Genomic DNA, 15,489 nt, shown 5'->3' with positions numbered 1-15,489 from the left:
GTAGTTCCTCTGCCTTTTCCTCTCCTCCTTCCTCTCTCATAACACAGGGGTGCAGAGACCATTTGGCTGACGGTAGTTAGTGCTTGGAAGATGTGATCTTTGGAGGAATTTGAATGTGAAGTGGGTAGAACCCTGGTATGCTGGAATTGGGAGGCCATTTCACACACAGAGAGCAACACAGAAATAAGCATGAACCAGAGCAGCAAATAAAGACAGTGAGCTAATTCAGGGAAATGTAGCAACTCTGGCAGTGAAAGGTTGGCTGCCAACAACTGCTACCATTAGGGTCCCTGGGCTGGAACCCGGAGTAGAGGGCGGGCCCGGGTTCCCCCCAACCCACCACTACAGGAACATCTCCTGGAAGGGGAAGTCAGGTCCCTGTCAGGACAGGAGGCTGAACAGAAACTGTGGGAGTTCTCTCACCAACCTCCTTGCAGGCCTATGATGAAAAGGGCTCAGTAGACTGTAACCCTGGCCGTAGAGAGAGAGGGGCTACATGGAGGGTCACAGTGAGCCACTGAGGCTAAGCATAAACCGCCTAGAAGCGCAGGACCCACAGGAGCAAGGTCAGAGCTCTGCCACACTGTTAATAGGAGCAGTGCACCTGAGTAACAAGAAAAGAACATAATCCCGGTTTTAAGAATAACCATGCGAAAATCACTCTTTAATAATTGCCGTGACAAAAGTATGAGTGTAGAAAGAAGAGTGTAGTCTATCATTGACAGAACATTCTTAACCATTATGTTTTTTAACTCTATCATATCTCTCTTAATTGTAAAATTGCATCCACTGACTGTGCCAGCGTGTTTAAAAATATGCTAAAATTATACTCATCTGAACATCTTCTGCTGAGCTCCACTTCACAGTGGTTGACAAATTCAGATTTTTAGAAAAAGACTGAACTGCATTGAAATTTCCCTTGGGAATCATTAAGAAAGGGATAGATAATAAGACAGAAAATATCATATTGCTTCTATGTAAAGCCATGGTACACCCATATCTTGAATACTGCATATGTGGTTGCCTCATCTCAAAAAAGATATATTGGAATTGGAAACGGTTAAGAAAAGGGCAAAAAATGATTAGGGGTATGGAACAGCTTCTGTATGAGGAGAGATTAATAAGACTGGGACTTTTCACCTTGGAAAAGGGGGAATATGGTTGAGGTCTATAAAATCATGACTGGTATTTAGAAAGTAAATCAGGAAGTATTATTTATTCTTTCTGATAACACAAGAAGTAGGAATCACCAAATGAAATTAATAGGCAGCAGGTTTAAAACAAACAAAAGGAAGTATTTTTTTCACACAACACACAGTCAACCTGTGGAACTCCTTGCCAGAGGATGTGGTGAAGGCCAAGATTATAACAGGGTTCAAAAAAGAACTAGATAAATTCATGGAGGATAGGTCCATCAATGGCTATTAGCCAGGATGGGCAGGGATGCTGTCCCTAGCCTCTGTTTGCCAGAAGCTAGGAATGGGTGACAAGGAATGGATCACTTGATGATTACCTGTTATGTCTATTCCCTCTGGGGCACCTGGCATGGCCACTGTCAGAAGACAGGATACTGGGCTAGATGGACTTTTGGTCTGACCCAGTATGGCCATTCTTATTTCTTATGGTTTTTGTTTTTTTTTAGAAACAGTGAAAAAAAATCACCCAATGCTCCTGTTCATGAATATTAATATTATTCTTCTTTTAATCTTGATGAACAATAACTTCTTGCTATTAGTCACAATGCTAATGGTCTTATTTTTAATCTTCTTGCTGGTAGTGTGTCCTATATCCTCCTATGAGGCTGGACAATAGCTCTCTTAGTGTTTAAGAACACTTCTTTTGATATCCTCCCCTGGTAATTAAAACTGTTTTAATTAAATGTATTGTAGAAAACAATGTGTTTCTCTGACAAGATGCTTCAGAGGGGTGTGTGTGTGTGTGTGTGTAAGACCCAAAATGAATTGTGACCTTTCCAATAGCATGTTATGGTTCAAGACCTAAGGGAGGGTCGCATCATTCATTGAGAAAACCAGGAGATTCTTTCATCCTTCCATTCTCTCTCAAACTCACTGTGTGCCACCCTACCATCCCTCTGTATTTCAGGAACTCCCAGCAGCACCTCCCCCTGCCCCGGTATCATGGGTTTTGTGTCCCCTCTCTTTCCCCCACCCCATACCAAGATCCCCTAATCTCCCCCTGCTCCGGGTTCTGTATATCACCCCATTCTCCCCTTCCTCAACAATTATTATTTCTCTTTTTTCTCTCTGGGAGATAAATCATTCAGGATGTCAACATGGTCATCTCCATTGGGAGGCTGTACAGAGATGTGATAGGGATATTGTTATGCTGAAAGGTGCTAATGGGTGCCATCAACCCCTTTTTTGGTCTACAGACAATTGTAAAGGAGCATGAAGCTGTGGTTCTGCTGAACAGCTGGCAAAGGCTCCATGTGTCCACCATTTCTCCTTTCTGGATGTGGGGTTCAAAAGTTATTGTGTTACATCCACACAGGCAAACAGAGAAATGCCACCATGTTGAGTATAGGACTCTACAAGCTTGACCAATAAACTCCAAAGACACAATATGATATGCCTTCCTTCCTAAGGACAAATGCTCATGACCAGCCACCACTGAAAGGTTTTATGGAGTAAGCCTGGCATAATCATTCCTGTTTTTTTTTAAAGGTTTATTTTAAGGCCACAGGATATATGACAACATTTTAAAATATGTATATGTCACAACTGTTTGTGTAAATATAACCTATAAGACCCCGTAATATACTGTGACACTGTTGCAGCTGGCTTACTCATACCCCAGGTGAGTCTAAATCCAAATGACTGTAGATTTTGATGAATATTTATTTACAGGCAGTTCAGTCAAAATCTACCAGCAGGTCATACACCAGCAAAGTGCATTAACAGTTTATTTTAGCAGTGGAAGTTTAATGATGAATGACATACTTAATTGTGAATTTATAAATGGTTTTAGCAAAGAAATGTGGTTCTGTTTGTTAAAAATACAGCTTTTAATTTTTCAGCCATACTGTAGAAACTGTGTAACTTTTCATTTATCTTTGAGATATCACACTCTCTGTTCACAGATAGGAAAGTGGAGATTGAGCAGCTTTGGATGCTAGCTAACAACAGCTCTCAATGGATCAGGTGCTGCTACTCAACACAATGGTTTCTCTTTTAAAAAACGACTTGTTTTTTCCACAGGAAGTTTATTCCACAGCTGAGAGCAGTGTATGCTTTTACTAATAAGAGAGAGGCAAAGTGTAAAGAGTGCATAAAAAAATGGAAATGGATAGGACATATATTCTATTTCTATTCATGTGATAAGCTTACTAGTACACTGCATTTCAATGTGTGTAAATGGCTTTGTGAGTATTGAAACAATTCAACATATATTCTATAGAGGTGCATTTTTAGTGGAGGAACAGCCACTGGAATGCAAGTTGTTCACATTTTAAGGAACCCTTGTTTTAAAATATATATTAGATCTTTTATCTCTGGTGTGAAATCAGAATTTGACTTTTTTTTTTCAGTGCGTTGCTGAGCAGCTTACAGCTGAGGCTTTTGGTATTTCAGTTTAGTACCCCCACCCTCTACCCCACGGTCATGGGGAGCCAAAAATCCCTGCCATGTTATAGGTAAAACGCCGTTACAGGTAGGTGCGGTGTGGCAGGGCTGGAGTGGTGCAGTGGTGAGCCCAGGGCCCCCAGAGCCCAGCCCTGGGGCCCCGCCGCCCACATGCCCCACCACTATATCTGTATATGTCTGTATGTGTTATGTGTAGTGTTATAGCGGGGTAGGGGTGTATAGTGGATTAGTAGTGTAGCAGAGCAGTGTTCAAAGGATTTCAGTCAGTTCATTTTCAACATTTTTTTAAAAATCAATAATGTAGTTTTTTGATAAAATTTTTATAAAATAAAATTTTTTTTTTTTGCTGGAAGTCTGAATAATTTCAGATTCCTGGAGTCCTTTTCAAAACCCAATATTTTTCTGTTCAGTTCAATTATTTTTTAAATGTTTTTTCATAACAAAACAAAAAGAGGACTGCTGCTTAGGTTTCCAATTTCCTCCAAAACTAATTTTGAGATGACTTCATTCATAATTTTAAATAAATAGCTGTTTTCTTCCAAAACTGGTATCATGGTTCCAGGGTGAGTAGCACCTATAATCACTCTCCCGATGTCTCTGTGGGTATTCTTTCCAAGTGACAAACCTCTTCCTGCACTTCCTTCTGAGTGCAACTCTGAGGTTAATCCCACTTTAGACTGGATCACCAAGGTACAACAACGCCCGTTCCCACTGTACTGTCATAGTTACAGGATGAGCTGTGCTTTGACCCCTTTGCAGTCCCTCTCCGCTGTCCCCTTCTGATACCTTCATCTCCTTCTGTTACCTTCATCTCTCTGAGTGTAACCCCATAGGTCTGCCACTGTTAGACTGCATCCCGGGGTGGCAGCCCCCCATCCCTCTTTTCAACCATCATAAATCCACAGGCCCAACTGTACTTGGCACTTACAAGCAACTTTCCTGTGGAAGTCTGTGACCAGAGGCTAATTAAAGTAATTCAAAACAGCTTCTTCCAAACAAACATGTTGTTTAATCACCCATAGGTACATAGTCATCAGAGGACAGGGTTAAACCTAGCAGAGCTGTAGAACTTGCCTAAACCTTAACGTTCCTTTCCAGATTTTTGGTACATTCCTCTTAATCCAAGTACACCCTCACCTCTGGTCTGGAGACATGCTGTGAATCAATGACTCTCTTCTGCAGCATCTGCTGACAACTCACCCTCCCCCTCACCCCCACCCCACCCCCCCACATACACACGAACACTTTCTCCAGGGAATCTTTTCAATTTTTTAGAGTCCTGTTGAGCTCTAGGTGCCCAATCTTAGCAAACTAGCTGTGCAACTCATACTGGCACCTGGAAGTGGCTTCTTCTCAACTGATAGCTCTGTTGTCTTTCAAATGGCTGTTCCTTATCTGGGTTGTTACTGTTGCCTGCCTTCTTGTTGTCCCAACAGTCCAATATTAAACTGGTGAAAGACATTCTCACATTCCAATGGCCTGATATAGAAATGCATTGGCTCACTGGCAGATCACATATTCATACAACTATTACAGATGAACATAATGTGCTCGATAGCTGAAAGAGCACACCCAAAACCCAGCTGTCATTTGCTAATGATAACATGGAGACAGCAAAACTGAGGGCTCACAGTGGAAGGCTGAGCAGGATCAGAGCTAGAAGATCCCCTGCAACGGTTCTCCTGACTCCAAGTTCCAGGCAAGTCAGCATGGCAGCACAGATGCTCAGAACACTCATTCCCCAATCTAATCCCAAACATGACTGCCACAGTGTGAGTCATTTTCCCTAAGCCCCCAAATCAACCATCAGACCCCCATTCTTCTTACACAGTAATGTTAAATGTGTCAGACCCAGCAGCATGTCCATTGGAGCTGTCCAGTGCTCACCCCATGGGTATAAATTCTTCTTTGCTCTTCTCCTATCCTCTATTTATTTATTTTTTTTATAATCCAAATAAGCCATCTTTTCTTTAATTCACCAGAGGGATGTTTTGGCCTTCTTTTCTGCCTCTGTTTGTTGATTTCTGAGGGAAATGTGTATTATTCTTGAATAGCTAGTGTTTTATATTTCCTGGGACTAGCACTCCTTTGTGTCCTCTCAGGAGGAAAGCCATAAAGCAGAGGCACCACCACATAAGTCAAGATCTTCACTGAAGAAAACAAAAAGCCATAAGCACTACAGTACTGCTATCTCATGCTAGATCCATGCTATTTCTCATGCCAGGGACACTGGTGCTTATACATAAATAGAAAAATCAGTATATGTCATCATGTCACGACAGCAGTTAATGACAAGCCATTGGAGTACTAGCCGGCAAATAGGATAGACTGGCTCAATATTGATTGAACTCCAAAACAAACAAAAGCCCCAACTATGGTATCCAGATTGCAAATCTACCAGCTGTGTAAAACGGGAGTCTGATAAAATTCCTATCAAAGTCAAGGGGAGTCTTTCCATTGACTTTAATGGGACCCCAAATGATCACAAAGGTTCATCTCAAGTGTCAGCCACTTTGGAAACCATTCCTAGATATATTTTCTGACACAGTACTTCCACCTTTTCATGTTCTCTGTATGTATAAATATCTTCTTACTGTATGTTCCATTCTATGCATCTGATAGGATGACCAGACAGCAAATGTGAAAAATCAGGACAGGGTTTGGGGAGTAATAGGAGCCTATATAAGAAAAAGACCTATAAAATTGGGACATCTGGTCACCCTAGCATCCGATGAAGTAGGCTGTAGCCCATGAAAGCTTATGCTCAAATAAATGCGTTAGTCTCTAAGGGCAGGTCCATACTCACCGCGCGGTTCAACACGGTGAGTTTGACTTCTCCGAGTTCGAACTATCGCGTCTAATCAAGACGCGATAGTTCGAACTCCCTGTGCGCTCCGGTTGACTTCGGAACTCCACCACCGCGAACGGCAGTGGCGGAGTCGACCTTGGAGCCGCGGAGTTCGACCCCGCCACGTCTGGACGGGTAAGTAAGTCGAACTAGGGTACTTCGAGTTCAGCTACGCTAGTTCGACCCCCGCCCTTAGTGTAGACCAGGCCTAAGGTGCCACAAGTACTCCTGTTCTTTTTGCTGATACAGACTAACATGGCTGCTACTCTGAAACCGAGTACTATAGTAGATGACCATTCTGTTATTTTGGTGTATTTATACAAAGGTTTCACATAGCTCTAACAAAAAATCTATTATTCCATAACATGTTTCCTAATTATATTAATACTTACATTTGGCAAACACTGAAAATCTTAAATGTGAGTACTTTTCAAGGATTATTTTAATAATGTAATACTCTTATTTCTTAATCACCAAGAAAGAGTTTTTGGAATCAGATCAATCCTCTTCTTTAATTAGGAAGCTGCTTTGTTTTGTAGATTTAAAACAAAAAAACAAAAAAACAACAACAAAAAACCCCCCAGCACTGCTACAACATTGTTTTTAAAGCTTAATTTCCTTAATGCAGGAATATAAAGAGATTGATTGTGTTTTTCCATATCTAGCAGACAGTTTGTTAATTCAGTAGTCTATAAAATTAGGGAATTACAGTCTTCATATTGCTTTTCTAAAGGTACTTTCAGTGATCATTTAGCTAGAGCCTTCAGGACAGTTACATAGTGCCTTCCATCCATCCTTGTATCATTTGGTATCAGTATTATCCTGATCATGCAGTATTTATTTCCACACAATCATGAAAAAATAGGTTCGATACCTTTCCCTGACATGAGGAGAGGGAGAAAACTGGAGATGTTTTTCCATTGCTACCTGTTGCAGTAATTTTGAGGTATCTCAGTGGTCCATTACTAATTCCATCCCGTTTTCATTTCATGGTTGAGGCTGAGCAACTCTAGTGTTCATTTAGTAGCATGCTGTAAGTGAGCATTACAGCATGCTACTAAGCCAGTGGACCAAATTTGGTGATGAATCCTGGGCACGCACCTGAGGCAGGTTGTGCATATGCTAAGAAGACATGACCGTTTGTCTTTCATGTCTTATTTCCAGGAAATCATCTTTTCCCCCGTCAGAATTTCAGTAACATTATTCATCTTACTGGCATCTGAGACTCTGCTCATTGGCAGGCCCATTAAAGAGGTCAAAGCTGTAATGTTTCCTCTCATATTGACTTTGCTGACTGAATGATTTCTCACTTCAGAAAGGTACACTTTATTTCATCAGAATAAACATCTCTGTAGCATTCACAGCCAGGATCATGCTAACTTAAATTGTTTTGAATCTAACAATGGAATGTCCTTTTTTGTAAATGTAACAAAATTTATTTCAGTCAATATATTCCAACACAAGGCAATTAATTAGCTCACCAGTTATAACAATCATTTTGTGTCCCAAAACGATACTTAGTAAAGCTGGTCAGCAATTTGTTGACTTTTTTGTTGTTGTTGTTGTTCACAAAATGCCAATTTGTCAAAACTAAAGTTTCAAAGTTGTCAAAACATCCCATGTTGACATTTTCTACATTTGTTTGTTTATTTTTTAAATTTAGAAATTTAAATTAATTTATTATTAAAAAAACCCCAAACAATTCTTTAATAAAAGGTCAAAACAGAAACAAAATATTTTAATTTACAAGATCCAGTTATTTATTTTATTTTAGGCTTTTCAGTGCAAAAAACCTTGAGATTTTAACTGTCCTGATTTTGGTCAGTATTTTTATTTAGTTATTTATTTTGGACATTTCAGAAATTCTTGCAGGACAGAAAACAATTTCCTACTTGGCTCTAGTTCTTGGATTCATGTAAGTGGTCACTACCTTTGTGCACAGCTCCACTGAAGTAAATAGGTATATTCACAGGTATACAGTCTATACAGCCATATCTGACTGCAATATTTGAGGCTTATTCATGCTTATATTTCAAATTACAATTTGTTGTTTGATGCTAGGAATTGTTGGTTATCATCATCTTGGAATCAAACCACTAGAGTATTTATGTGTGCCATCAGAGTAACTATATAGGTGTATGCTACCAGGTTTGTGCCTTTATGCAAATTTGCCTTCTAGTTTGGACAGAATTTGTTACACTGTAACTGTTTCCTATCATTATTATTCAGTATTTTGAATTATTATTTTTATCTTTTTTCATAGAAATTTTATTTTTCATTCCCTTTAACCATAGAAACTATCACTTACCACCTGCAGAGTGAGTTACTTTCAGGAAAACAGAAAATCATAATAGGCCTGGTAAATATCTGAAAAAAACAAACAAACAAACAAAAAACCCCCCTACAAAATAGCCACAGTTGATGGGATTAATATATGGTCATTCATGGTAACTGTCTCTACCACAATATTAACACTTGTCTCAATAAAAAAATATTACCAAGAGAAGATATTTTACTTTCTCTTTTAGGTAACACAAGCAGAGGACCCAAGTTAAGATCTCAGATTAGCTGAAGCAAGTAAATGTTCTTTTATTTCCATTCTAGGTGCACAATAGCTGTTTGGCTAAATTTAGTTGGATAAATTCAGTTTTTAAACAACATATTGCCCTGTTTCTCTGATGTTTCCTTTCTACAGTGCTCCCAATACATACTGTTATCGCTGTTTGATTTCTTGTGCAATAACAATAGTTTATCCTCAATGTTCCCTTATACAGTGGCCTCATTCAGAGGAATTAGTGTTGTGATCTTTAACTGTTTATCATTCAAGTACTTCACATTCTCTCCTGTCCAACTGTTGTTTTTATCAGTCTGGCACCTGTTAGAAATAACACCTCAGAAATATGTTAGAAAGAACAGCATCTAATCTATTTAGGAAATTTCCCACCACCTCATTGAAATGGCTCCCATCAGCACTAGCTATGGGAATCTGTGAAGAACTTTATGCAAGATAATTTGATTTTGAAAAAGAAGCTGTTTTCTGTTACGTACTTTCAAAATTAAGGACATTCTTCTATCATTAAATACAACAGGATCAAAATTTAGCTTTTAGGACCTTTGGAATAACCGAAACTGCCAAACAACTTTTTTCATTGCCTGATGTCCTGAAGAACTATAATGTTTGTTCCCAATAAAATATTTTGAGTGTGAATATCCAGAGCCACATTTCAAACAATTACTGCCACCTTTCAACATGTCTCTTTGAAAATTTGGGGTACAGTATCCAGAGAAGAACACAGGATATGCTGAAATGGTAGATCACTTCATCTAGATCCAGAATGTGTTACAAATAATTAAATCCATTTCATGACCTATTTTTTTTCATGTATTTTGTAGTAAAGAATGGAAAGTAATCTAAGCACAGTCCATCAGCATGTCCAGGACACAGGTTAAAAATGCAGATGACAGCTAAAGATAGGATGAATCAATGGGCTAGAAATAAATTACATCAACAGAAGATTCTATTGCTATTAACATACTGAGTCACCTTTCAGAATTAATCCAGAATTGTTCCGTTCCAGTTATACTGATGCAACTTGATAGTATAACTGGATTGACTTCAATGGCGTTAATCTGGATATACATTAATTTAAGTGAGAGGAGAATTTGAATACTTATATATCATTTTACACATTACTACCAATACTGTATGAAGCTAGAGTCATTCTGCCACCAACTCCTTGTATTACTGTCATCCAGTCAGGCCAAGTCTATGGTGCCGTGAAAGAGCAATGTGCAACTACAATAATTCAGGCAATTTATTTAGAGAAAAACTTGGGCTTTTGCATACATTGATAGATGCAGACCCTGCAGGGAGCAATGAAGAGCACTGGCCCTGATTCCAATCTCATAGTGTTTTTACACTAGTGTAAATTCATCAGTTTCAATGGAGTCTGTCCTGCTTTCTATTGGGATAAATGAGACAAGAATTCTGTCTATAGCATATGTGGAATGACATAAATCTACAATACTGTAAGGAGGGAGAGGGCATGAGTGGGAAAAATGAATAATCTGAAGGCTAAAAAGAGAATATTCAATTAGAATAGGAAGAGCCATGTTAATCAAGAAACACACACAACTTTTATCTGGCATGTATACGGGTGTGGAGTACTTACTTTATTATTTAGGGAATTCTCACCATTTACACATAGATGTCTATTGTATTTGCAGGAAGGTAACAACCATTCAAAGACATTTTAACTGTCCTATTATTTATTAGTAGTATTATAGCTTGCAAACATCACTACATAAATAAAGTCAGAAAGTTTGCTATTTAGAGTGGTCCTGAGTAGAGTATAGTGCAGAACTTCTACAGAGAATAGCCATCAGACAGTGTGAGCTGCCCATTTGCATCATTGGCCTGCTGGTGGTTGTGCTGGTTGGGGGAGGGAGATAAGAAATATGGCACTCTCTTTACTACCTCCTCCCCGGCGCTTTTGGAGAAGCTAGCACACTATGGGGCACTAGCTTTTATTCTCAGGAGAACACAAGGGGCTTCAATAGTGGCTGATTCCAGGGAGAGTTCATGCAGGAAATGGCTATCATTTGGCCCATAATATTAAGAATCTAAAAGAAAAAAAAAGACAAATTGAAATAACTGTCTGAATTCAACAGTTATGGTGAAGTTTCTTTTTCCACCCCAAAGGAGGAGTTTCACTTTTTGTTCTCTTTTTTCAGAGTTTAAAACTGGAAATGAGTGAGAGGATGAAAAGAATGAGAGAGCTTTATGCTAGTTCAGCCGCACAAAGAAATGGCAGCTGCATGTTTTCTCTCCACCTGTGGATTATTAGGAAATGCCAGCAAATATTGTTATACTGGACTGCTGAGAGATGGTTGACTCTCATCTCTGGAAAGAACAGGCAAACAAGGCCCTGCAGGCAAGAAAATAGCTCTTTCCTAGTGTTCTTACATTCATGCTGCTAGACTCCTATTAAAAATCCAATATGAGCTACAGACAAAAAAATTCAGCTTGTTAAGGGGAGACTTCAAATTGTGCAATGATAATGTGCTCTTTGTTAATATTACTTTGTTTTGTAGAAGATGAGAGATTTCATGCAGGTGTTTCCTCCGTAGTTGTCTTCAATCCCCTAATGTGCTCATTGTAATGAATGGAAAACTGCAGTTAGATGGTTATCTCTGTGAGGGTGTATCGCTTGGCAAGGCATCTGTGTAAGGTGGACACCTGCTCCTTTTCGCATGCTTGCTGTATGTCCCAGACTTACAGCAAAATCCACCTTTTTCTACAGTGTAAAGTTGTAGGATTGGAGCCAATCACCTGCAGGAAGTCCATGAATCATGCAGCTAATGTAGGGCTGGATGGCTCAAAAAGAAGTTTGTCCCAGGATGTTTTCTCATTCTTGGGATAATTGTGATTAGTTTTCTGAGTGAAATATTTTAATGCTTGAAGTTTTTCTCTGTAATACTATACTCGTTCAGTTCCACCTTTATGTTTTTATGCCTCCTGGAGGTTAGTCATCACAATTTTTTAAATGAATGACAGTACATTTCATATGGCGGAGCTTTAAAAGATTGATAGTTTGTGTTAGTGCACAGACTTAAAAAAAAACAAAAAACCCTAATCCACAAAGTGAGTGATGTACGCACACCAGAGATGCCCATAAAATATGATTTTTCATGCTTCACCAGTCCAAGTTACCTGGAATATGTTGTTTCCATCGAAAATACAGGCAACCAGAAATATTTAATAGCAAAGTGTAGGAATATGCATGTAATTTCCCTGTACCATGTATCAACACCAACTATTGTACAATGTACGTCGATATATTTGAGAGATATAGAATTAAAATATAATTTGCATTAGAAAAGCTTGGAGTCAGACAATGAAAGGTCTAGATGCTCATAGGAGCTTCTGCATGCAGTTAATATTTTGGACCTCTAAATAAATTATTTTGCTTGGTGTCATTTTATTGTTGTTTTCAATTGACTCTCAGAGAACTAATGTCTAATTAAAAAAAAGATATATGCAGATGAATTCCAGACACCATTTCTATACTTTTTGTTGATTTTCTTAGCCAATATCACTTGCCACTAGAGCGGACTGAATTTTTTGTTTTCAGTGAATAGTAAATTAAAACGATTAATTAAATAATTAACTTTGAAAAATACTTTTTGATTCACCAAATTTTTTGTAATTTTTCAAAAAAAATTTCTATCTGAATCTATTTTTATTTCATGTTTTTCAGAAATTCCAGTGAGTCAAAAATTAATTACCCACCAACCTCTTTTTGCTACCTCACATAATCTAAATGGGAAAACATGACTTATTGTGACAGACTCAAGTAACTCGATCTATATAGCTTAACAAAGAGAAGGTTAAGCAGTCACTTGATTACAATCTATAAGTACCTATGCTGGGAACAAATATTTGATAATGAACTCTTTACTAGAAAACGAAAGTATAATAAAGTTCAATGGCTAGAAGTTGAAGCTAGACAAATTCAGACTGGAATAAAGGGTACATTTTTGTCAGCAATGGTGATTAATCATTGATACAACTTACCAAAAGGGATGGTAGATTTTCTATCACAGGCAATTTTTAAATCAAGACTGGATATTTTTCTAAATGATCTAGTTCAAACAGGAATTTGGTGGGGGGGGGGGGGGCAGCTCTAAGCCCCGTGCTATGCAGGAAGTCAGACTAGATGGTCACAACAGTCCCTTCTGGCCTTAGAATCTATAAATCTATATCACAGGACTTACCTTAGCTGATCAGATCCCTTTTGTTTTCAGTTGTGTATGATTGTCACTTTAGCAATAAACACTGAGACACATTATAGTTTCCTGGGCAGACAGAAATATGATATTTTCTCTTTTTTAGAGGAATTGCTTCTCAAGACAGTTGAAACATGCAGAACATACATTGTAGTAAGTAATGCATCTACTGGTAAAATTGTATGAGGGCTGTGTACTATCTGAACTTTCAAATACATCATAACTAATGGTAATCTGGACATCCTGGGCAGTAGCCACTCCCCGATTACTCAGAGGATGGAAAAAAACAACTATTCTTCCCATAATGCACCAAGGTACTAGATCCATGTATGTGGAAAAAACTCCTTTCTGGCTCTCTCAGCAAAGCAACATACACCCAAAATTTGAAATTTTCAATTTCCTGGCTAAATAAATGTATGGTAAGTTTTACAATAGCTAATAGTTCTGCCTGCTACCTGCAAAATGCATCTAGTAAAATAATAATATTCATCTGCCTTGGATTATATTAATGCTTCATAAGTCCCTTAATTGGCTTCCCATTGGCTTCCATATCAGGTTTAAACGCCTTAGCCTCATCCTAACCTTGTATGCTCCCATTCACCCTATAGCTATAAATTCTTCTCCCTTTTGAACTCCATCTCACTTCTCCTAATCCTTTTCCTATGCTCATCCCTTCACTTTCTCCTTTCTCACACTGCCCACGCTGCACTAGGAATGCCATCCCTGATGTGGCAAGCCCTGGCACATTCCTCCTTTTAATCCCTCCTGAGAGCACAGTTCTTCTGTCAGTTTAATTTCCAAACAGTTACAATTCATTAAAGAAAACAAGGATAGAGAAGGCAAGAAGGTTGGCAGAGGATTTTAAAACGTTGTCATCTCAGATTTGTAAAGTCCTTGGGGGTGGGATTTCCATCATCCTTCATGATATTTACAGTACTCACCTCAGCCTCTAATTTGGTGTGTTTTACTTATTTACTTACTTATAGGCAGGGGCAGCTCTAGCTTTTTTGCCACCCCAAGCATGGCAGTCAGGCAGCCTTCGGCAGATTGCCTGCGGGAGGTCCCCGGTCCCATGGATTTGGTGGCATGCCTGCAGGAAGTCCGCCAGTCCCGTGGCTTCAGCGTACCCACCGGCGAATTGCCGCCGAATCCGCAGGACTGGTGCACCTCCCGCAGGCAAGCCGCCGAAGGCTGCCTGACCCTCGCAGGGATCGGCAGGGCGCCCCCCCCATGGCTTGCCGCCCCAGGCACGTGGTTGAAATGCTGGTGCCTGGAGCCGCCAATGCTTGTAGGCATGATTTTACATGCTCAGTCAAGGGCATAAATAGCAGCAATTATTTGCACTTGAAAATCTCCCACAGGTGATTGTCGGCATAAAATAGTGATTACATTAGAAACTGTTTTTGACAATTTGCCCTTCAGTGCAGTGGGTCTCAAACTTTTTTACTGGTGACCCCTTTCACATTGCAAGCTTCTGAGTGTGCCCCCCCCAATAAATCAAACACACTGTTCAATATATTTAACACCATTATAAATGCTGGAGGCAAGCAAGGTTTAGGGTGGAGATTGACAGCTCACGACCCCCCATGTAATGACCTCGTGACCCCCATGAGGGGTCCCAACCCTCAGTTTGAGAACCCCTGCTGTAGTGTGAAAGTTAACATTAAAGAATGGAACATGACATGCAAGGAGGTCCAGCTGCAATGTCCTTATTGTAACCCCTTTGCAGCACAAAGAGGCAAGTTTCTGGCTCGAGGTACAAACTGAGAATTCCCCAGATAGAGCAGAATAGTCAACTGGTGAAAAACTGTCAGAACTGGCTCCTATGCCATCAGCCCCTCCCCTGAAGTAGGGGACAAGTCAGAGATAGGGAATTCTCTATGTCAAACCACAGCTGGTATATGGTCCCTTAGGGCCCAGATCCAGGTGTCATAAATTAGAGTAGTCCCTAGATTGCTCCTATCTATCTACCTCTGTGTCAGGACTGAGGCAATTTGAGCACTAGGGAGTAACTGGCCCCCTGATGGCATCTCCCTGATCTCCTGCACCCAGGGGCGGCTCTAGCTTTTTGGCCGCCCCCATGCGTCATGCGCGGGGCGCGGGCGCAGGCAGCCGCGGAGGCAGCGGACGCATGCTGGCAGGCTGGTCGTGGCTGGCTCCTGCGGCTGGCGCGGCCGCAGGGCGGCGGGCGCGGCTCCGGCTGCGCGGCTGCGCCCGCCGCCGCCAGCCGCCTGCGGAGAGCGAGCGGCG

This window comes from Mauremys reevesii, linkage group 5, assembly GCF_016161935.1.
Source record: "Mauremys reevesii isolate NIE-2019 linkage group 5, ASM1616193v1, whole genome shotgun sequence".
Lineage (NCBI taxonomy): Eukaryota > Metazoa > Chordata > Testudines > Geoemydidae > Mauremys > Mauremys reevesii.
Note: the sequence above shows the minus strand (reverse complement) of the source record.